The sequence below is a fragment of the Oryctolagus cuniculus genome, chromosome 4 (assembly GCF_051225735.1).
Source record: "Oryctolagus cuniculus isolate XC-2025 breed Fujian yellow rabbit chromosome 4, ASM5122573v1, whole genome shotgun sequence".
In the NCBI taxonomy this organism is placed as follows: Eukaryota; Metazoa; Chordata; class Mammalia; order Lagomorpha; family Leporidae; genus Oryctolagus; species Oryctolagus cuniculus.
This window is the reverse complement of record NC_142870.1, coordinates 170,848,648-170,873,834: the sequence shown is the minus strand read 5'-3', so window position 1 is coordinate 170,873,834 and position 25,187 is coordinate 170,848,648. Positions and strand designations below refer to the sequence as shown.

Here is a 25,187-nt window from a genome sequence, read left to right as displayed (position 1 = left end):
CAAGATGCATGATAACTCTTATGACGTTATTTAATTAACTACACCTTACCATTTTCCCACAAGGCTAGGAAATAGAGTTAGCTGTATTTGTGTGCACAAACATAGAGAAACTCATTTTTAATATTATGCAAATGAAACAAATCTTTTGTTAAAAATTATTTTTTTATTTGAAAGACAGAATTATAGAGAGAGGTAGAGACAGAGACAGAAAGGTTTTTCATCCACTGGTTCACTCCCCAGATGGCATCTGTGCCAATCTAAAGCCAGGAGCCAGGAGCTTCTTCCTGCTCTCCCATGTGGGTACAGGGGCCTAAGCATTCAGGTCATCTTCAACCACTTTCCCAGGTCATAGCAGAGAGCTGGACTGGAAGAAGAGTAGGCAGGACTCGAACAGCGCCCATATGGGATGGGGCGTTGCAGGCCTGAGCTTTAACCCACCTTCCAGCCCCTGAAACAAATCCTGTGAAGCACACAGATGCTTGGCATCACTCTCGAAGCCCTGCCTGACACGTGCAAATCCCAGCCTTGATCCCTATTCCTTTCCAGCACCCAGGGTCTTCCCCTGTGAGTAGGTTCTGATAACCCATCTTCCTCCTCCTCCTCTCTGTCTTCTTGTTCTCTTTTCAACTCATGACCATTGTGAAACACCAGTCCATTTTGTACTTCCAGTCTTACCACCAAAGCAAATTGAAATTGTAAAGTGACATAGACCCATAAAATGAAATAGACCTATGATTTCATGTACTGCACCAAGAAATGAGAGCGACAAATGAGACACCAAAATACCAGGGCAGTGGGCGTTAATTAATACTAAATTTACTGAATTAAACAATGAATTTTAAAGAAATAATTCTAAGATGTCATTTCAATTAGGGCACTGTCACTGTGATAATGGATGTAGGTGGTGTCCAGGAAAGTCAATCTCGGCACTGTTACAGGAAGAAACCATTAACTCCAATGAAGCAAACGGACAAAAAGGAGAAAAGACATCCACACTTCCAAAGGCTCCCGGAAGAAACTGCTGAGTTGCTGAACTGGTAAGATTCGCCACCTTCTCACTAATGAAAGCTGTGTCTCGATTAAGCTCAGTAATCTAGAACAGGTCACTTCAGCAGTTTCCTCTTCACTTAGGCAAAGCAGAAGTAACTGCCTCTCCAGGTTTAAGGAAAAAAGAGAAGATTATTTAGGATAAAAAGTTTTAACTGACATAAGCTTTGGCATTGCTCCCAAACACAATCTCTTCTTCCAGGCCCAGAAAAAAAAATGAATAACAGTTTCATAATGTTTGGAGAACTGGGACATGCAGGAGAAGAATCATAGATACAGAATTGATGGCTAGGATAATCTCCTTCATTGTCATCAAGTTCAGCTACAAGTTTATCCAAACAAGAGTCGGATCCAGAAACGGCAGCCTTCTCAAAAGCTGCCGAGCGCCGACCCCAGGTCTACAGCCTTACATTTTCCACTCCAGCAAAGTCGGTTTCTTTTCTTGCTAAGAATATGGAAACATCCTGAAGAGATCCTTTAATTGAAAAATGTAAATTAAAAATTCTAATTAAGGCAAGATTGTAAATATTTTAACATCTTATCAAGAGCAGCTATATATTACATCTCTCAACCTCCATGTGCTCATTCTATACCACGGACATAACAGCTGCCAACTGAAGACTAACCCCCTGTGGACGTCCCTGATTTCTGTCTGTGCATACTCACATTCTGTCTTATGTCTTTAATGTGGACCTGTCCCATGGACTTTGAGAAGTTTCAGTATGTCTGCAAAACAAAGTGTGCAAGTGAGCTAAAGGACTGTCCAGAGGAGGGTAGTGGAGCAGAGGGTGGGAGCAGCAAGTACCCAAAAATGGTCCTCAAAGCTCCTCGCCTCCCTGCACAAACAACTCCCACATCCTCTGACCACGAGCCAGGCAGAGAGGGCGGGTGCGACATTATCAGTGTGCCAGCTATTTACCTACCCGCAGCTGGCACCTTTGTGTTGGGGGTGGGAGAGCTGGCTTTGGTGTTGTTTATTCTTGCTCCTTTATCTTAGAATTTTTCTTAAAATGAACAGCTCTTCTGGCCTAGGACACCCTTTGGGGATTTCTGTTCACTTTCACAATCTGAAAAAAGGACAATTTCATTTTTAATTATAAATATTCATGTGTTCAGCTGAGACTGTGCATGTCATTATGATTCCCAAATTAGTTCAGAAAGAAACTGACATTTTATTCAAATTCCTTTAATCTTCACCGAAGCAGAATGGGGTGACATTTTGCTCTTGAAAGGAAATGGAAATTTTTCCTTGCTTTTGTCACTGAAAACTCCCCATTCCCAATCAAATACCATTTGCAGAGTTTCTTCCCAGAATTGCAAGAATTCAATTGGTCAACAGAGTGAGGACACTCCAAAGTTTATAAGAGGGGACTGACTTAAACAAGATTAAAGCAAATGAAGGCAACAACATGAGTCATAGGCATTGGCTCCTTTAGTGCTCACCACTAGTCTATTATTATCACCCTGGTCTACTGGTGAAGCAATAAGAATCACAAAGTTAAATGGTTTACCTAAGACACATAGCTCTTAACTGGTGGAATTAGAATGCCATGTAGCCCACTGATCAAGTTCTTTCAATCCACCACAGATACCCAAACAATCCATAAACCCCATAGATTATTGCTATATTTGTATAAGCCACTGTGCCTAATTTCCTAGCTAGTGCCTCCCAATGGACAAAGTCGCACGCCAACCCTACCTGCTTATGTCTCACTGATGGATAAAAAGAGACGTAAGGAAATTAATCTGACAAATGTGAGACAAAGCACCTATATCCATTTAGATTCTTGTCCTTGAAGATTCTCACAAATGAAAGTCACACTATATGTGACTTTATGTATATTTATATTCACATATAGAAGAATGGAAAGATGAGAGAAATCAGTGCAGGGTCATTTGTCAACCACACCACCAGGATTCTCAATCCTTCCCCTGACACAAGAGCTCTACTAGTTTTCCAGGTTGGGCAACATATGACCATAAATTTAGCAGCTTGAGGTGAAGGTATGACCCACAGAGTTAAGTCGGTAGTTGTTAAACCATCATTCCATATCAAAGTACAGCCTTGAGTCCTGGCTGCTCCATTTCTTGTCCAGCTCCCTGCTAATGCATCTGAGAAAGCAGCTGATGATGGCCCAAGAACTTGGGTCTCTGCCACACATGTAGCAGACCCAGATGGAGTTTGGTGCTTCTGGCTTCAGCATGAACCAATCCAGGCCATTGTGTCCATTTGGGGAGTGGACCAGCAAATAGAGAATCTCTCTTTCTTCTCTCTCTCTCTCTCTGTCTCTCATTCTCTCTCTCTCTCTCTCTCTCTCTGTCTCTTTCTCTCACTCTCACTCTCACTCTCACTCCAGCTCTCTAGCTCTCTGGCACTCTGCCTTTGAAATAAACAAATCTTTTAAAAGGTTTAACAGCGTAAAGCCAATTTCTCATGCCACAATTTCTATAGGACAATGTGAAACATGTCTTAGCTAGGTCCACTGTTCAGGGTTTTAGGATGCAACAAGATAACAGTAAGACTAAGATCTCATCAGAAACTTTGGATCTTCTATGAAATCCTTCAGATTGCTGGAAGAATTTTTCTCCTCATGCCTATGCAACCCAAGGTCAGGGGGATTCTTCCTAACTTCAGAGAAGACCTAAACTTGCTTTAAAAATCTTCATGCCTGCCCAAACAGTCTCCTTTGATCAACTCAAAATCAAAACAAATTGAGAATGTAATTACATCTATAAAATCCCTTTACATTCACATAAAATATAATTATGGGAGCAAGGTCCAGAAGATGCATAGGTCTTTTCCCATAATCAGAGAGAGGAATTACACATGGTATATGGGAGGAATCTTGGGGCCATTGTATACCTCTGCCTACCATAGGAAGAATAGTTCTAAGATTCGTGCTTCATATTCTACTGTAACCCACACAGTGATGCAACAGCACTCCTGGCTTCTGTACAGGTCCCTAAATGAATGCCAGATCATTACTCAATCAGATAAGCCAGAATGAGCATGTATAGTCATGCCTGGCACAGAAACAACAAGTCTAGAAAGTCAAAGCAAATGAAAGATTGGATCTTTTCTCAACAGAGATTTTTCATCTACTTTGGAGATAGCTGAAAGTGACTATAAACATTTGTAGCTGCATGTATTATAAAAATTGGTAGATTGTTTTTATGCCCATAGACCAAGTTACCAGTGAAGGATAGGAGGAACCAAACAGAAGATTCAGAATAAATAAAGGCTATAAAAGGGTCAGTAAGACTAGATCCAAGAGAAATGCATCCTTTGTACAGTTTTATTAGGATACAGCTTTAGGAATGGCTAAAATAAAGGAACCCCAGGACAGTTATCCAAAGGTCAAGAAGGCAGCCCCAGCTGCATCTTTGTCCTGTGCAACCTGACTAACCCACTTCCCCTGTTAGCCACAGCACTCTTGGTTGTAAAGTAAGAGTGCCCTTCTCAAATTTATATCATATCCAAAGCTGTTCACACACACACACACACACACGATAATATGAAGTAGCCACAAGCTCAAGTGTAGCCCATGGCACCTATTAGATACCTCGACTCTCATGGCTCTCATCTTTTATTCTTGTGAGTCTGGGGCAAGTCATTTAATCACCCAAGCCTCTTTCTGTTTAAATGGAGATAATGACCCCTACTCAAAGAGGTGATGAGAGGGTTAACTAATTTTATGTACAAGTCCACTACTCAGCAGGGGTCCTGGCACATAGTAGGCACTTCTGGCCTACCCTCAACACCTTCTACCCCCCTTAGGAAGGCACACTTTCAGGGCATTATTTACAAAAATCCGAAGGGTGTCTGCCTGCTAAGTAAGCTTATGTAAAATTCAGGTCTGGTAATCAAAATTAATGGTATTCAATCTAATTTTCCAAGCCAAAGGAGTGGAAGGCTGAGTTGTAATCAATCTTTAGAGGTCAGTTCACAGGGGATTTACCAGGTAAAGGGCCTAGCGCCCCCTTGTGCAGAAAGTGCCACACTCTTGTCAGCCTTGAGTCCACAGATGGAGCGTCTGCAGGATGCCCTGTGTTCTCCTAGACTTGTGAAAACGCACCCTTCCTCTCCTCTGACCCTACGCAGACAACTCCTGCCTAATATCAACTACCTTTAAAAAATTATGGTAATAAACGTGTATTTTTCTAAAGTAAAGACTCAAAGACAGGACTTTGAATGTTTTCACCATACAGAAATGATAAATACTTGAGATAAACATGTTTACCCAGATTCCACACTATACAATGTGTACACGCATTGCAACATCACATAACATCCCATCAATGTGTACAATTTTTGTGTGCCCATTAATAATAAAATTATGAGTTGTTTCTTCCATTTCTAAGCAAGATATACTTACCTTGCATATTAAAAAAAAATCAAGAGCAAATGATCAGTCTCCTTTCCACTCCTGAGCTCAGCTAGGCAGATCCCTTTCCCACAATTAAATGCTGTTTTCAAATACCTGTGAATCCTACCAGAGACAATGTACGTGTGTACAAGTGTGTGTGTGTGTGTGTGTGTGAATACACACATTAAAAGATTTCCAAAAGCTCATGGAAAATGGAATTAAAAATAAGTTTAGCTTGCTTCAGACAAATTTGAAATCCATGCATAGAGCAGTTGTTTAAAAATTTATGGAAAATGAGTACTACCAAAAGTTGCGTGGATTTTAAAAACGCATATACCTTCTTCCATAAGTAACACACTATATGCACTACACCTTGATTTTTCTCAGCACCTTGCTTTTTAACATAATGTATGTCAAAGATCATTTTATATCTGTACTTTTGCCACTGCCTCCTTTTTAGTGACTGCATAATATTTCAATGTTCAAGTGAGGTATAATTTACTGTGATGTATTCTTTTGAGAAAGGTATGTGTGTGTGTACTTTCCCAATATTTTCTATTTCAAATAAGCTTTTGCTTTAAATAACTTATCACTATGTCTTTAATAATATTTTACTAAAAAATAATATTTTACTTATGTCAATGATATTGTTATAGACAAATTCCTAAAAATGGAATTATGCTGTCTGGTCTTTTAATTATTTAACTTGTATTCATTCAAAAGCATTAATTGAGAATCAGTATGTGTCAGGCACTAATCTAAATGTTAAGAATATAATAGTGATCTGGGGCTAGCACCTTGGCACACTAGGTTAATCATCCGCCTGCAGCACCGACATCCCACATGGGTGCTGGTTCTAGTCCCAGCTGCTTCTTCCAGTCCAGCTCTCTGCTGTGGCCCGGGAGGGCCATGGAGGATGGCCCAAGTGCTTGGGCCCTGCACCTTCATGGGAGACCAGGAGGAAGCACCTGGCTTCTGGCTTCAGATCAGCACAGCTCCAGCCATCGCAGCCACTTGGGGAGTGAACCAAAGGAAGAAAGACCTTTCTCTCTGTCTCTCTCTCTCTCACTGTCTGTAACTCTGCCTGTCAAATAAATACAAAATCTTTAAAAAAAAAAAAGAATATAATAGTGGCCATAAATGGCAGAATTTTCTGGTGGAGCTTTTATATTTTAGTAATCAAACTCACTTAATAACTGTTCTAGATCAGGACTATCATTCTCCCTATTTTATAAATGGGGAAACTGAATCACCAGAATATTAAATAATTTGCCCCAAGATGATACAGTGAGCAGATAATACAGCTGGGATTAAAACTAGCAAGTTTTGTTCCAAAATTCAAAGCTCAGGTACCTTATCACATGTTGTAATTTTGAAATCCATCTTTTTTTTAACATTTTCTTTATCTGTTTTACTTTTTTAAAAATTTTTAGGTGAACAAATTCCATGTCTTTCATACATACAGATTTAGCATGGCAATACTTCCCGCTCTGTGCTCCCTCCCACCCAGGCTCCTGCTCCTCTTAAACATCCCACGCACAACTCACTTTGACTTTACCAGGAGAACCTACTATTCTTAGAACAGTTCTTCACCACAAAAGAACTCGTTTCCCCCCTCCCCCGCCCCAAGCAACCTATGCAAGAGTACAAACTCCAGGTCAGGTTTCCCAGATGTAGATTTGAGTCTGAGGTTCTTGTACAGGTGGTTGCTGAGAGGGGACGAGGACTGAGACCAGCAAGCTAAGGCACAGACATAAGCTGCATGAAAGTGAGCTCCCTGAACTCTAACATCAACCATAACCCATGCAGGGCTTTGCAGCATGAATGGCAGCACTCGGTAGCAAGGGAGCAGCCAGTGGCTTCCCCATGTCTGTCACTCATGGGCTGTGGGCTGCTCCACAGAGTGGCCATAACCTCCCAGGCAATATTAAGGGAGAGAAATTCCCAGGAAAAAAGGGGGTGCACGTGTGAGCAGTTAGCTGCTATTGTTGCGACTGAGAGACAAAACCAGACCAAGATAATCTCCAGGCTGCATGTTTGTTTCCATTACCCCACCATTGCTGTCTCCTACCTGTCATCTATACTACAAACAAGATGACATTTCTATTATGGAAGTTTTAGTTTTGCACACCTTAAGTGCTTTAAATGTTTCAATGATTCTTCTTCTCCCACTCATTAAAGACAACGTTCCCTGCATGGTCAGATTCTCACTGTTGCTAACCTCTATGCCTTGTGATACTCTTTACACATCCCGCCATACTCATATACTCTATTGTTCAACTTAATTTCTCAGACTTCACCAAATTCTTTTTTTTTAAGAATTATTTTATTTATCTTGAAGTAAGAGTTACACAGAGAAAGAAGGAGAGGCAGAGAGAGAGAGAGAGAGAGAGAGAGAGAGAGAGAGGTCTTCCATTCTGCTGATTTACTCCCCCAAGTGACCGCAATGGCCAGAGCTGAGCTGATCTGAAGCCAGGAGCCAGGAGGTTCCTCCAAGTCTCCCATGCGGGTGCAGGGGCCCAAGGACTTGGGCCATCTTCCACTGCTTTCCCAGGCCATAGCAGAGAACTGGAATGGAAGAGGAGCAAGCCAGGATTTGAACCGGCGCCCACATGGGATGTCAATGCTGCAGGCTGGGGCTTTAACCCACTGTGCCACAGCGCCAGCCCCCTTCACCAAACTCTTAACTTCGTGGCTTACAACAACGACTCTGCCTTCATCAAGCGTCTCCTCAGGCTGAACTTCCTGGTCCCTTAGGTAAAGTTGGCCTGTCACTCACAGCACATGGTACACACCCGTAACAGCTAGTTTCCAAAGATGGTCCCACAATGAGCCGTGCCTCTCAATATTCATGCTTTTGTAGATGCCCGTCCTTCGGATCTGAGCTGAATCTGGGAGTCACTGATAGCCAACAGAATGCCGTGGGAGTGACATGATATAATTTCTGACATTTAGTCAAAAAAAGCATTGCAGCTTCCAACTCTGTTTCTTGGAAGGTTTACTGCAAAGGAAGCCAGTCCCTAGGAACTTCCAACTTTGCTATGCTGTGAGGAATCCCAAGCTAGCGATGTGGCAATTTCACACAAAGATAGAGACATCTGTCATAGTAGCCCCAGGAATTAGACAGGGAAGTGAAGAGTCTTCAAATGACCACAGTCTCACCCACCACTGTGCTATAAAAGCACAACGCTCCCAAGCTGAGTCAAAGACCCCAGTAACCACGAAAGATAATAATAAAATACAATAAAGACACAAAGTTACAGAGGTGGTTGATATTTAGCTATACCTAAACTACATACTAAAACTATACCTGAGTTGATATATAGACTCCTGCACAATAATTATTTATTGTTTTGTTTACCCTAGGCCATCCCAGAAAAGTTCATCTCTAAATCTCATAATGTAGTATCCTCATAGGCAGATAGACCTAAAAAAAGTATTTGGAAACTGAATCAACGAATGGGAAAACAAAGACATTCTGAGAGTAACAGCTCCCCCTTGCCCTAGGCCGATCCTCGCTGAGACCATCATGGTTGCTTCCATAGAAGCTCTGTAGTCGGCGCCGTGGCTCACTAGGCTAATCCTCCTCCTGCAGCACCAGCACCCCGGGTTTTGTCCTGGTCGGGGCACCGGATTCTGTCCCGGTTGCTCCTCTTCCAGTCCAGCTCTCTGCTGTGGCCAGGGAAGGCAGTGGAGGATGGTCCAAGTGCTTGGGCCCTGCACCCCATGGGAGACCAGGAGGAAGCACCTGGCTCTTGGCTTTGGATAGGCGCAGTGCGCCAGCTACAACACGCTGGCCGTAGCAGCCACTTTGGGAGGTGAACCAATGGAAAAAGGAAGACATTTCTCTCTGTCTCTCTCTCTCTCACTAACTCTGCCTTTAAAAAAATAAAAAAAAGAAATTCTGCTTTATAAGTACTTACTGAGTGACTGCGGTGTGATCTGTGCAGCCCTCAGCATAAGCTTTAGTCAGACAAACCTAGCTCAGACTCCTGCCTTGTCACCTATGAATTAACTCCAGGCAATGGATAGCAATCTTCACTGGCTCATCTACATACTTGGGGTGATGAAATGCCTAATTTCCTCATATTCTGGTGACTATTACACAATAGGATTTTAATCCTCACAGCAAATGACTCACTTGATTTTTTTATTAATGTGTCTTAATGGAATTGATAGTATATATAAAATACTTAGTCTAGTCATTAGTAAAAGAACTAATGAAATAGTGACTGCACTTGGCTGAATTTCATTCTTATTCCCTTCAGTCTGCTCCCTTCATTTTAAGGGCAAGGAGTCAACTGGAACTAAGACTGAAAAATCCACAATACAACAGAAAAATAGGAGGTCAGATTTATGGTTGGGTAGTTTTGGTAGTCACTATATACCCATAACAAGCACCAGGAACAAAGAATCGGTGTCCATATCTGCAGTCAACACCTATTTCAGATTCTGCACCAACTTTGCTGAAAAAGAAAAATGAGCTCCACAAATATGCAGTCACCCCGCCGCGTTTCTGCACTGTGTCCTTCAGGGCAGCACTGGGAAGGCTGCACGTTCCAGCCACCACTTCAGTAACTTCTGTCTTTTGTTACTCTCCTATAATGAAGCCAGATATTGAAACAGGGGCTCTTGGCCATCCCTCGGAAAACAGAGGCCTTTGCAGGAAGGCTTTTACGAGTCGTGAGTGTTTTTATCAGCAAAGAACATTTCTTCCTGAAGCAGAAAATGACTCTAGGAGGCAAAATTACGAGGTGATCTCTTACTCACACCGGACAGGAAGGGGAAAATGTCATCATTTCCATCCAGAGGAGAAGAATCCCTGCCATATCCCTTCCCTCAGTGCACTTAGCATGAAGAGCTGCCTCTACAAGCCATTTCCGGGGTTTTCACCTGGAGTAACACAAATACCTGATCACCATAAATAGGGAGAAAATAGCAGGGACTTTGATTTCTGGAAAGAAATGTACTCATTTCTCTCAAAGAGAACAGCATTGGATGGATTGAACATACATAAATTGACTGGAGACCTGTCTAGTGGCTAATATAGCCTCTTCTTCCCATCAGCCTGTGGCTACAGGGGCTGTTAAATCCATTTCCACAGTGCTGCTTAATAATAAATATACAATAAACTGAAAGTGGTTCTCCCTTCCCAGCAAACAGAAAAAAAACATACCTTGACTTCCGCCTTGGAAGCCATGATTTGTCCATATAACCACTTCTCCCCTAGTCTTGGGGCTCCATGCATGGAAAAAGCTCTATGTGACAGCATCAAACAACTGTTCTCTGTGCCTTGGAATGGCACAGGCCCCAAAGAGCGAGGGCCTTAGAAGCATTCCTTTCTCCCCCCACCCTCCTCGGCCAGCTGTCCGCCATCTCAGATGCCTCTCTTTCCTGAACAAGACCTCTATGCATTGTCCTCCCCATATTCTTCCCATTGCCTATCAGTCATCCTTTAATAATCACCTCAGCTGTCATCCCAGCAAGGGTCCTCCTGATGCACCCCAGGCTTGATTGCATATAACACTGGGTGTGTACCTAGCCTTCTGTGTTCACTTCTGTCACACTGTGCTATAATTCTTCATATGTCTTCCCTCCTTGAAAGATGTTTCACTCTTGCACGGTAACACTGTGCTGCATTTTTCTCTGTAATTCGAGGTCCTAGCACTGAGCACGTTGGAACTCTGCAATGCTAAATGGAGCCTGGTGGATGGGAGTAACCAACACTAGATCCTGAGGGCTCCCTGGAGAAGGTCTTTCAGACGCACCTCATTTTATACATGCAGTCATAAGATTCCAGGTGGACTGAGCGGTTTGCCTAATATCATATGGCATGCTATTTGCCAAATGAAGATTGAACTCAATTTCCTAAATGCTAGCAAAAAAACTCTTTGTTAAATTAAATCAGCAAAATTTGTTGAGCTCCTTCTACAATGTTCTGTGGAAAGAACATGGCTCATGAATTCAAGGAATGCACACTTCAAAGGCACAAAACCATGGGAAACATGAAACATGGCTCAATGCAAAATAAGCTCTTACAGATGTGTAGATAAAATGCGAGAGGAGCTGCCTTACTGCAGATGATGTCAGACTGAACAGGGAGCTCTATCGGACACCCTTCATGTTTTGAGTCACGTTGTCTTGGCCTTTCTCTGGTTTTATCTCCAACTGTGCCCAGACATGCAATCTCACTCCATGCTAACAGGCATCTCAGCTTGAGCAAGCACTTCATGATTTCTGCTTCAGGCTCTGCTCCAGCGCCAGGGAGCCCTTGAGCCCCGTAGACAGGAGGTCACCACTGCCAGGGACAAGGCACAGCAAGTGGAGGACAGCAGTCCATGGATAAACACCACAGCCTTCCATCCTTCTTATGGGGAACAAACTCAGGGAGGCATGTGTGTACCCTTTGAAATAGAGGGGGAAGCTGAACCGGGCTCCCACAACGATGCCCTGAGAACACTTGCCTTAACTGGCTTTTCTTCTACCCTTCTCTCTCTGTACACTCATATCTGCCTGTCAGGCTTTGCATTCAGGGAAACCAAAATTCATAGAGAGCCAGAGAAGGACTGTTTTACAACTTCCGTGGGCTGTAGCAACTGGTTTTTTTAAAGATTAATTTATTTATTTGATAGGCAGAGTGACAGAGAGAGGAGAGTGAGAGAAAGTGAGAGAAAGAGCGAGAGAGAGAGTGAGTGAGAGAGAACAAGAGAGAGAGAGAGAGAGTCATCTATCCATTGGTTCATTTCCCAAATGCCCACAAGAGCCAGGGCTAGGCCAGGCTGAAGCCAGGAGCAAGGAGCTCCATCTGGGTCTCCAATGTGGGTGGGAGGGATCCAAGTACTCAGGCCTTTATCTAACTGTATACCAGGCATGTTAAGAAGTTGGATCAGAAGCACACAATAGCTTGGACTTGAACCAGGCACTTTGATACAAGATGCAAGTATTCCATGCAGCAGCTTAACCCACTGCAAAACACATTTACCACAACTGTGGGTATTTCTGCATTCATGCACCCCTTCCTCTATTTAAGACACACACACACACACACACACACAAACATAATCCAGGGTGGATTCATTACTACATATTTGTTATCATTATGTTCATCTTTACCCTCTGACTTTGAAAGCAATTAAAATTAAAACCCGTCATGGACCCTAAAAGTGTCCTGGGCCCTCGATACTGTATACTTCCTGTGACTAATGGATGAATTTGCCCTAGAGGTGAAGGTAAAAGGTGGCACCTTCGTAAGTGAAATCCTATTGTAACTAAGCCTTAAAGAATGGTCTTAATGTGAACAGATGCTTCCCTGTGCTACCATGTCAGACTACTGTTTTCCATATTCATTTGTATTATATAAATAAATCACATATATTGAAGGAAATATAAATAATGCAGAAGTATTAAGATAAAAATAACTGTCTTTCAATTTTGCCAACCAGAATAAACTCAACAATTGAGCATATTTCTTGTGAGTTTTGTCTTTTTTTGTTGTTTTATTTTTTGTATCATTTACATTAATGAGATAGATACACAGTTTTAGTCTCAGTACCTTGGAGAGCTCTCTCCTTTTCCTTTTTTACTTCCTGACATCTGTTCCTGGGGTTGAGAATCTGCATTTGTGTGACAGCAGCTGCTTTAGGTAGCCTACCCTCTCTGAATGTTGTGGTTCCATTAGTATACTTAGGGCGAAACTGCACAATCCTTCATCCCTCAACCTCCCTGCCATAGTTCCCGTCACTTAGCCTCTGCTGCCTTCTGGATTCTTTCCCCAGGTAAGTTTCTCCATTTTACTTATCTCCTCTTTAGTCTTGTCTAGTCTACCTTTTAAATTATACTTAAAGATTACCCAGTATCCATAGCAATATTTTTCATTTCTGAAAAATAGTTACCTTTTTCCTTCATTTTTTTTCTGTCCTATTCCATTATCTCATTTTTTTATTTGATCCTGTTTTAAACTTTGGATACGTTCAGTATATCTTCATTAATATACCACTTCATCTGATTTCATTACTTCTACTTTCTTGGGTACGAATACTCCTTTTGATGCACCTGCTGACTGTCATGGTGGGGGGGTGTGTTCCTCAGTGTTCTGTTGTATTTTCCCTTCAGCTTATCTTCCATGGGTATTGTCTTGGGGGTACGCTGGGCGTGCCCTGAGTTATAGAGGCCTGCCTTGGGGGCTGTTTCCCCAGCATTTTTTCTGGGGCCATGTGAGTTCACTGGTTCTAAACTTTTTTGTTCAGTCCTCAGCTCTATTTCCAGTGCATACAGAGAGTCCAGCTCAAGGCCCAGGCCTCACTTGGGAATCTAATCTCATTTTAGACCATGGTAGTTAGCAAACTCTCTTCCAGATGACTCAGTCTGACATCAGACAAGTAAATTTGCATTATTTAAGTTCCACATCCCACCTTTTATCCCTTAATGCATGAGTATGTAAACAACCGTCCTTTACTTGCAGCCTCTGGAACATTAGGAAATACAAGAAGTTGAAAATCCTTTGTGCATTTTTTCCTAAGGAGAGAGTCCATAGCCTTCACCACATTCATAAAGGGATCTAAGACCCAAAGTTTAAAAACAGCTATTTTAAAGAATCTTGAATGTCCCCTAAATTAAGTGCCCTCCTGAGTGATGAATCAAGTGGTACAGAGCTAAGTTTTAAAAAATTCCATCTGTATGTTTTCCAGTGTAGATCAGAGCTGAGAGGGAAACATTTAGACTGGTGTGACTGGGGCCAGCACATGCAACTGCAAGAGGCTTTCTTCGTTGGAGTCTATGTGATTTTATTTGGGGGTTTAGGAAGCTGTGGTAGAAGCTGTGAGGTCAGCTCAGCCAGCATAGCCACCTTGACCCAGCATAGCCACAATGACCCAGCATAACTACATTGAGCCAGCATAGACCCTTGACAAGCATGGACACCTTGACCCAGCATAGACACAATGACCCAGCATAGACACAATGACCCAGCATAGCCACAATGACCCAGCATAGCCACATTGACCAGCATGGACACCTTGACAAGCATGGACACCTTGACACAGCATAGACACCTTGACCAGCATAGACACCTTGACCAGCATAGACACCTTGACCAGCATAGACACCTTGACAAGCATGGACACCTTGACACAGCATAGACACCTTGACACAGCATAGACACCTTGACACAGCATAGACACCTTGACCAGCATAGACACCTTGACCAGCATGGACAACTTGACCAGCATAGTCACCTTGACCAGCATAGACAGCTTGATACAGCATGGACATCTTGATACAGCATAGACACCTTGACCAGCACGGACACCTTGACCAGCACGGACACCTTGACCAGCATAGACACCTTGTCCAGCACGGACACCTTGACCAGCATGGAAACCTTGACAAGCATGGACACCTTGACCAGCATAGACACCTTGACCAGCATGGACACCTTGACCAGCACGGACACCTTGACCAGCATAGACACCTTGACCAGCATGGACACCTTGACCAGCATAGACACCTTGACCAGCATAGACACCTAGACCAGCATAGACACCTTGACCAGCATAGACACCTTGACCAGCACAGACACCTTGACCAGCACGAACACCTTGACCAGCATAGACACCTTGACCAGCACGGACACCTTGACCAGCATAGACACCTTGACCAGCATGGACACCTTGACAAGCATGGACACCTTGACCAGCATGGACACCTTGACCAAGCAACAGCTAACCCAAGCCTGCCACATTTCTGTAACCCTCCGATTCAACCCTAGCCCCATGAAATATGAGAACATAGAATATGAGATAAATTATGACACACATGCATACATGCACACACACACACCAGAGATAAGTTATGACATACATGTGCATGTGCACACACACACCAGAGAGAGACATACCAGCACATAAAGTAACATGACATGAAACAATTTTAAGTAAAAAAGGCTGATGAGCGATAAAGAGGGTCACCTGGAGTACATCATTTCAAATTTAATGCATGCGTGCACACACACACACAGCCTCACATCAAAACAAAACCCAACAACTACAAGAACAATTTGGCAAACCCATCATCATAAAAAAAATTAATAATTGAATGCTGAGATGTGACATTGACGACTGTGCCTTCACACACAGAATCCTACCACGTTACTAGTCACACACTGAGGTTCAATGAGGGAATTCACTCAAACACAATCGGTTGGTGGCCAAACGCACATTCAACCCCAGGCTCCTCTGACCTCAAAGTCGAAGCACTTTCCAAGAGAGTTTGCTAGCAAGAACTAGGAAAGGAATTGCAAAAACAGTTTTTTTAATATACATAATTCATTTGCTTGAGTCTTTCTCCCCTCCTCAGCAGCAGTTCCTTGCTATTTTTCCCCACCTGTTAATTACTGGGGGTTTGTGTGGGGGCGGCTCTGGCTTCCCGAGGCAGCCCAGGCAGGTTGTCATACTGTCAAGGATTCCTCCATTAACAAGCTGTCAATATGCTGCCGGCAGCCGCCATTTGGTTTGCTCAGGGAGTGGGAGCTGTGGTGTGGCGACTTGGCTCTATCGTTCAGAGGAATTTTAAAAAAATAAGGAGAGAGGCAGATGCCTTCCAGTCTGTTCCTCCACAACAGACTCCGGGAAAAGGCGTGGGTTTTGGCTGGGAGGAGGGCTTTAAAATAAGTGTCAAGATGGAAAGAGTTAGGATACAGGGACGAGGAGCGAGAGGGAAGAGCAGGCTTGAAGATCAAGGCTTCTCGCCAGCCGGGTTTTCTTAGGAAGGCAAAAATGCCCTGTCCTTGGCCACCGTGGACTCCTTAAACTTTAAAAACAGTTAAGAAGTCGTGGTTTCAATGTTTAAAGTGAAAGGCGCCACGTGTCTGCAACCTTTTCAAAGTCACCCTGATGAAAGCCAGGGAAAGACCGCCACTCTGCAGAGGCCGTGTCTGGGGCCTGTGTTCTTTTTGTTAATGAGCACGATTAACCTCGGAGCTGACAGCCCCCCTGGCTCGGCGCTAACAACATGCCCATAGAAATGCCAGATTTCCGAAGGGCTTCACATACTGAAACGGCAAAGCCCAGTGTCACAGCAACTGCATTTAGAACTGCATCCTAATAAAAATTCCCTTCTGCACCTGTAGCCCCACATGCTCCTCCTGCCTGCAACCTTCAACTCCCAGCACCTGCGCTCCCTAAAACGCACTTCACAGCCAGCTCAACAGAAAGGTTGACGTTGCCAGAAACGGAATCAAAGCTGTCTTTGTTGCAAACGGAAGATGTCAGTGCTCCAATCTAAGGAAATGGTGCAACGCACCCACCTGTCTTTTGACCCTCTTTTCAGTTCATTGTGACCATGGTGTTGTTTCTTGGGCCCATGGAGTCGGTCAAAACATACTGATAATTCATAGTGAGGGCCTAGGTGGGTTTAAACAGGAAGAGAAACAATTATACCGGCCTCTACCATCATTGAGGATATGGAAAGATGGTCTCGGCAGAGGGGGCTATGCTTGATGGAAGGTTGTGCCGGCACTAATGAGCAATGAGCAGGATGCAGAATACAAAGAGAACTCCAAGCATCTGTGCCCCAGCAGCATTCATTCCACGCACCCCACAGGAGACCCGCCCTGAGAAAGAAAGGCAAACACAGGAGTGAAATTCCCTCTGCATCTCAGTTCTAGTTGTGCCCAACCCCTAGCGGCTCTAACATGGGCTGTCTCCTGGGGGAAACCCGTATAGGATGTGCTCCTATAAGACTTCAATTTCCAAACAGAAGTAAAAGCTTTGGATTTCAATCAGGTTCCCCTTTTGCTATCACTGCCAAGAGTTTCAGGGCCAGCTTTCAAAAAGCTTCTTCTTTTTTTTTTTTTTATTTTTTGACAGGCAGAGTGGACAGTGAGAGAGAGAGAGAGAAAGGTCTTCCTTTTTGCCGTTGGTTCACCCTCCAATGGCCGCTGCAGCTGGTGCGCTGTGGCCGGCGCACCGTGCTGATCCAATGGCAGGAGCCAGGTACTTATCCTGGTCTCCCATGGGGTGCAGGGCCCAATGACTTGGGCCATCCTCCACTGCACTCCCTGGCCACAGCAGAGAGCTGGCCTGGAAGAGGGGCAACCGGGACAGAATCCGGCGCCCCGACCGGGACAAGAACCCAGTGTGCTGGCGCCGCAAGGCGGAGGATTAGCCTAGTGAGCCACAGCGCCGGCCCAAAAAGCTGCTTCTAATGACGTCTTTTGCCAGCTTGTGTTACACGACAGAGATCGGGAAACAAAAGCCGATGGGTCACATCAGCTCAGTCGCCCGTCCTTGTAGTAAAGGTTAGTGGCAATGCGGTCACACCCATTTATTTCCACAGTATCTAGGCTGTGTTTGTGCTACACCAACAGTTAGTAGTTACAACAGAGACCCTGTGACCTGCAAAGCCTGAAATATTTACAATCACTTCCCGTTGGGTTCAAAACACCTACAAATTCTGGATAAAATACACAGAATGCATTCTCAAGGGAGGGCTGAGATAGCAAGAAAGTTAATAAAAAATGACCAGAAAATAAAAGAACACATTCAGTTCAGCACTTACTTCCCAGCAGATGGCCTTGAAGATATAGGACCATCACAGGACGGGACCTGAAGTTAGCGACACCCACAGAAATATAGGACCCTAATGATGACAAGCTTACAGAGACGCCTTAAGAAATTTCCACTGACAGTATATCAAGGAACATAGGCTTGTAATCAAAAAGTACTTAACACATGAGAAAAATAAAGCTCTTAGAGGGACATAGTAAATAATAAAATCAGTTCTACAAATAACATCAGCAATAATAACAATAACTAACACTGTTACTAGTATGGTATGCTAGGGACTCATCTGAGAATTTTGCATTCAGTAAATAATTTAATCTTCAAAATACTCCAATGAATAGCAATTGCTTCACTTCCTTTAGGCAGAAAAGACAGTAAAGCACAGGCTGGCGCCGCAGCTCTCTAGGTTAATCCTCCACCTGCAGCACTGGCACCCCGGGTTCTAGTCCAGGTTGGGGTGCCGGTTCTGTCCTGGTTGCTCCTCTTCCAGTCCAGCTCTCTGCTGTGGCCCGGGAGTGCAGTGGAGGATGGCCCAAGTGCTTGGACCCTGCACCAGCATGGGAGACCAAGAGGAAGCACCTGGCTTCTGCCTTCGGATCAGCGCGGTGCGCCAGCCGTAGCAGCCATTTGAGGGGTGAACCAACAGAAGGAAGACCTTTCTCTCTGTCTTTCTCTCTCTCACTGTCTAACTCTGCCTGTATCAAAAAAAAAAGAAGAAGAAAATACAGTAAAAGCACAGTATCTAGATTTTTGAATGGTTAGTTTCATATAGAATACATGAATGAATAAATTTTCAAAATTATGAGCCTCAATAGTGCCTCTGCATATTTAAAACTTTCAAAGATAACTTTTAGAAATGACAAATATAATAAGTGAAAATAAAAGTTCAAAAGGTAACTTAAACAGCAGGCTGGACATGGTTGAAGAAAGACTCACTAAACGGGAATAGCCCCAAGAGTGAAAGAATTACTTAACCTGGAAGGTGAATGCAGAAACTACTCCATAATGTAGCACAGCGATGGTTTAAAAGGTATATTCAGAGGTTAAGCGACATGAAGAGTAGGGTGGTAAGATATCAGACATGCCTAATTGGAATTTTAAAAGTAGCTAATGGGCAGATTCATAGTATTTGAAGAGACAGTAACACACTTTGTCAGAATAATGAAAGATACATGAGTACTCTCAACCTTAATATGAGTAGGATAAATTAAAAGAACATCACCACCACCACCACCAAGATACTCTGTAATGAATCTGCCAAACAGCAAGTGCTAGACAAGGTCTTTAAACATCCCCAAAGGAAAACAGCTGGCCTCCAGAGCCATGGCACCTGTGCTGGGCACTAACTCCTGGCACTAAGAGCGGGATCCAACTGAAGTGCTGACATGCAAAAGCCATCAAATAGGAATTCTATAAGCATCAAGGTAATATTTAGAGAATAGGCATTGTGGCACAGCCGATTACGCTGCCTCTCGACCATGCAGCGTGCCTGTTAGAGTCCTGGAGGTTCTGGTTCCGATCCAGCTCCCTGCTAATGCACCAGGGAAAGCAGTGGAAGACAGCACAAGTACTCGGACCCCTGCCACCCATCTGGGAGACCCAGGTTTTGTTCCTTGCTCCTGATTTTAGCTTGACCCAGTCCTGGCCATTGCAGTCATTTGGCAAGTGAACCAGCTGCTTGAAGACCTCTCGCTTTCATCTCTCCCTCACTCCCTCTCACTGACACTCTGCCTTTCAAGTAAATAAAATAAATAATTTTTTAAAAGAATGGTAGTGGAGCTAGCGCTGTGGCATGGTGGGTAAAGCCACCACCTGCAGTGCCTTCATCCCATATGGGCACTGGTTCAAGTCCCAGCTGCTCCACTTCCTATCTATCTCTTTGCTATGGCCTGTGAAAGCAGTAAAAAATGGCCCAAATCCTTGGGCTCCTGCACCTGTGTGGAAGACCTGAAAGAAGCTCTTGGCTCCTGGCTCCTGGTTCCTGGCTTCAGATCAGCCCAGCTCCAGCCATTGCAGGCATCTGTGGAGTGAACCAGCAGATGGAAGACCTATCTGCCTCCTCGTCTTTGTAACTCTGCCTTTCAAATAAATAAATAAATCTTAAAAAAAAAAGAATGGGAGTGAGATAAAGACAGTTTCAGATAAACAAAACCTAGATTTGCTTCCAACATACTCCAACTAAAAATACACTTTAGAAACAAAATGATTTCAAATGGAAGAAAGATTTTATAAAGATAGTAAACAAAAAAATGATAAATACATGAGTAAAACTAAGCATATGTAATTATATAGAACAGTGATAGTAATGTCTCATGTGTATGGTAAATATGAACTACACATCAAAAATCAAAAATTATTTCAAAGAAATATTATATAAATTCTTGGAAAATATTTAGGAATTAAATATTTTAAGCTTTTTTATATTGGGGAGGAAGGCACAAAGTTTTGATTGATTTTAGGCTTTGTCAAGTTAAACATGCAATTAAAACTTCTAGAACAACCAATTAAATAAATGGAATAAAAAACTTACAAAATAGTAGAAGAAAACTAATAAATAATGAGAGGCGCAGGTTATCATCCAAGAAAACAGAAAATCAAAGAGAGAAAATTGAAAATACAAAATAAGAGTACAAGTAAATCGAAATATATCAGTGAACACTATGAATGGAAATGGACTAATTTTACCAGTTTAAAGATAAAAATATAACTAAAACTTTAGGGTAAAAAGAAGCTATAAGATAATTGTAAAAACAGTTCATTCAGAAGGTATTTGCACATAAAATAGGTCCACAAACTAAAAACTGATGTAGAAATTATTAGCAATTAAAGAGTGTACTTTATAATAATAAAAAGCTGAATTCTCTAGAAATATATAACAATTTCAAAACTGTGTGTACCTAAAAAGCAAAGGCTTAGCATATAAAAGGCAAAACCTGACAGAACTATGCAAAGAGTTCGACAATTCCATAATGTGAGATTTTAACATACTTCTTCCCATAATCAATAAATAGGGGAAAATTCAGATTAAGGTGATTTGGAAAACATAAGCAAAAAATTTGAGCTAAAGTGCTTATATGGTAGACATAAATAATACATACATAACACTCAGACACACACAACATAATACAGACAAAAGTTGAAGACCATATACTGCTTTTAAGGATGGGTTGTCTGGCAGCTGGATGGTTAAAGTACATCTACTTAAGAAGATGTTGAGGGGACTGTGCTGTGGTGTAGCAGGTAAAGCTGCAGCCTGCAGTGCCAGCATCTCATATGGACACTGGTTCAAGTCCCAGCTGCTCTACTTCCAACCCAGCTCTCTGCTATGGCCTAGGAAAGCAGAAGATGGCCCAAGTTCTTGGGCCCCTGCATTCGTGTGGGAGACCCAGAAGAAGTTCCAGGCTCCTGGCTTCGGATCAGTGCAGCTCTGGACATTGTGGCCATTTGGGGAGTGAACCAGTGGATGGAAGACCTCTCTCTCTCTCTCTGCCTCTGCCTCTCTGTAACTCTGCCTTTCAAATAAATAAATGAATCTTTAAAAAAGTAAAGATGATATTGAAAGTAATCCCAGCAGAAACTTATGGCTGTGAGAACTGAAGTAATAGAAATGCAGATAAGTAGAGGTGAATGATTTTTCAAAGAATTTAAGAAAGAATATTTGTAAGAGTTGGTAATTGATTAAATGTTGAGAGTAAGAGACGGAAAAAGGGAAATAAGTGATCCTCTCTTGAGACTGAAAAAAATGCAGGCTTTTGCTCTACTCTCTAAATCAAGAAATACAGAAGAAGCAGGGATACATTCAATATGGAATGTGATCATTTTGAGGTGCTTGGAGCACAGCCAAGATTCAATAGAGAGTTGGTTTTATGCAATCAGAATAAATATTTGCTTTGGAGATACTCTCTCAGGAATCATTAGAATATTGATATTAATTGAAGTAATTGGAGACAAGAATATGACAGCAGCATGTTTAGACTGCAAAGGAAACACTAAAATGGAAGTAGTTAAGTGGAAAAAAAGACTGTCAGTTATTTATTTCTGTGTAGCAAACAAGTAGCTTTTATGTGCTCATAATTTACAGTTCTGCAATTTGGGCTATGTCTGCTCAGGTTGTTCTTCTACTGGTCTCACCTGTCCTCATTTGTAGGGCTATTCTAGGTTGCTGACTCAAATGTACCGATTCATCCCACATGGTCTCACTTACGGTGAGTGGCAGGCCAGACACCCTGATTCCCTTTCATGTCAGCTCTCTAGCAGGGTAGCTACAAGAGGTTCATTCACACTGCTGGCTCGGAGTTCCAGCTACAGTGGGAAGAGGAAACTCTCATTTTGGGAACACACTTTCTTGCACCACATTCGCTACTTTCTCTAAATCCTATTTGCTAATTTTCTTAAAGTAAATCATGTGGCAATTCCCAGATTCAAAGAATGCAGGGGCCGGCGCCGCGGCTCACTAGGCTAATCCTCCGCCTTGCGGCACCAGCACACCGGGTTCTAGTCCCGGTCGGGGGGCCAGATTCTGTCCCGGTTGCCCCTCTTCCAGGCCAGCTCTCTGCTGTGGCCAGGGAGTGCAGTGAAGGATGGCCCAAGTCCTTGGGCCCTGCACCCCATGGGAGACCAGGATAAGTACCTGGCTCCTGCCATCGGATCAGCGCAGTGCGCCGGCCACGGTGGCCATTTGGAGGGTGAACCAATGGCAAAGGAAGACCTTTCTCTCTGTCTCTCTCTCTCTCACTGTCCACTCTGCCTGTCAAAAAATAAAAAAGAATGCAGGAAAAAAGTCCCACCTCTTGATTAAGGATCCACAGAGTTGCACTACATGAGGGACGTGACCACATGGATGGAGGAGATTACAGAAACGATTCTGGGGATCTGTCACAGACGTCCAGCAAAGAGCAAGGCCACTTTAAGAAGTTGTATACAGAAAGCCCAAGAGCGTGTTGATGCAGCGTCTAAGAAGTTTGGAGAATTATGGAGTAGCTCCCCATGTTAAATACTAGAGAAGGGCCAGGTAAGTTAATTCTGAAGAGGACACAAGAAATAATCAATAAGAGATTTCTGACGCTCCTAGCAGGAAGTAACTTTGAAAGTGCTAAGGGAGGAACTGCAGAGAGTTGAGGAGCAGGCAGGACACTGTGAAGACCCATTGAGGAAGCCTGCTTCCGACGAGGGAGGAATGAAGACCACAGCAAGCCGGCGCTGCAGCTCACTAGGCTAATCCTCTGCCCGTGGCGGCAGCACACCGGGTTCTAGTCCCGGTTGGGCCGCTGGATTCTGTCCTGGTTGCTTCTCTTCCAGTCCAGCTCTCTGCTGTGGCCCAGGAAGGCAGTGGAAGATGGCCCAAGTGCTTGGGCCCTACACCCACATGGGAGACCAGGAAAAGCACCTGGCTCCTGGCTTCAGATCAGCGTGGTGCGCCAGCCACAGTGGACATTGGGGGGTGAACCAACAGAAAACGAAGACCTTTCTCTCTGTCTCTCTCTCTCTCTCTCTCACTGTCTACTCTGCCTGTCAAAAATAATAAAAAAAAGACCACAGCAATAGGAGGATGCAGGAGAACCAAACAGTTTTGTTCCTACATAAAATTAAGCTTATTCAAGAGTTTAGAAGAGAGGCAAAGGAGAGGAAGAGCAGATGCAGATCCAATAAGGAAAAAAAAACTTTGGCTGTAACAAGAAAGAAGATGAGAACCATCTTGCAGAAATGTAAAGGTGACCAACAGCAAAGGAGGTGGCGGCCACACACTCTCTTCCACTCTGTCATGTGCGGGAGCCCAGCATTGCCCCCCAAGTTACAGCATAGGCAGAATTTAGCAAATGGAGCCTAAGTTTGGAAGTAAAACGGCCTGCATCCAAATCCTGCAGTAAGTGCTCCTTAACTGAGCAGCCCAGAAAAGCAAGTTGCATTCTCATCTCTTTTCCAGCCCAGAAGCAAAATACTGATACAGACCCACACTGTTTGTAAGGGCTATGAACAGTGATATATGTGAAGATCTGGACGACAGCTTCAGTTCTGTCCTCCACTCTGCAGGTCCAGATCACTAGATGGACTGCATGGCAGTAGGCGAGATATGACACATTTCTGAGTTCTGGTTTTAAAAGTTATCTATAGTAATGGAACTGGACTAATGGATTTTCCAGACTCTAATTCAAGCTCTGATGTTTTAACTCTCTGTAGGTCTCATGAGTGGCTCCAGCTTGTGCCCTGCCAGGCATTTGAAAGGGGGACGAGTTTATCTGATGGCAGAGAGGACGTGCAGAGTGGACAATCTCGAAGATCTGGCAAACTTGAGCAATGATGTGGAGGCACCAAATGAAAAGGTGGGAATCACACAGTCTGGTGAACAAAATGCACTAGGGTGTAACTGGGTGGTGATCTTTCTGAGTGAAGGGCTTTTTTTTTTTTTTTAAACAGGCAGAGTTAGAGAGAGAGATCTTCCTTTTCCGTTGGTTCACCCTCCAAATGGCTGCTGCAGCCAGTGCGCTGCGCCGATCCGAAGCCAGGAGCCAGGTGCTTCCTCCTGGTCTCCCATGCGGGTGCAGGGCCCAAGGACCTGGGCCATCCTCCACTGCCCTCCCGGGCCACAGCAGAGAGCTGGACTGGAAGAGGAGCAACTGGGACAGAATCCAGTGCCTCAACTGGGACTAGAACCTGGAGTGCCGGCACCACAGGCAGAGGATTAGCCTAGTGAGCTGCAGCGCCGGATGTGAAGGGCTTTTCGGGAGTCTGACAGCTCCTCTCCAGAGCTGGAAACCTAACATGCTGCCAAAGCTCATTCATCCCTCCACTTACTCAGAAAAGATGTACTGCATGCGTGTTGTGAGCCCAGCACCCTGCTAGACATTAGGGATGCAACAGTGATCAAAATGGGCAAATTCGTTGTTCTGAGGAAACATTCTAGTAAAAGTTACAACCTAAGTTAGTAAGTGCTATAGGAGAAAAAATGTGGGGGAGGGGATGGGGAAGGCAGAGGTTGATGCAGCTGTTAGTTACAGGGGGCTTTCTGAGAAGACTTCACTGGGAAGGCAACACTTAGAGGCTTATCAATGATGAGATGATAGCTATGCGGACATTTGGAGAACAGCAAGCCAAGTTCAGGAAATAGTAAGTGCCAAAGCAGGAATGCGCCATGCATGTTCAATCCCAAATTCAAGAGCACCACTTGCTATGGCCACAATATTATAGGAGACTCCTCTCTAGATATTTACAAGGA

At 43.6% G+C, this 25,187-nt stretch overlaps 2 long non-coding RNA genes across 2 annotated transcripts in view; both read right to left on the bottom strand.

The window, feature by feature from the left end:
* LOC138849411 (uncharacterized) overlaps window positions 1-25,187 on the bottom strand; it is a 410,778-nt gene that overhangs the window by 162,238 nt on the left and 223,353 nt on the right. The window lies entirely within an intron of this gene.
* Window positions 851-16,945, bottom strand: LOC149127220 (uncharacterized). Its single transcript, XR_016232147.1, has 4 exons — window positions 15,795-16,945; window positions 1,971-2,114; window positions 1,714-1,773; window positions 851-1,522 (listed from the first exon to the last, which is right to left on the bottom strand). It is a non-coding gene; the product is annotated as an uncharacterized LOC149127220 (long non-coding RNA).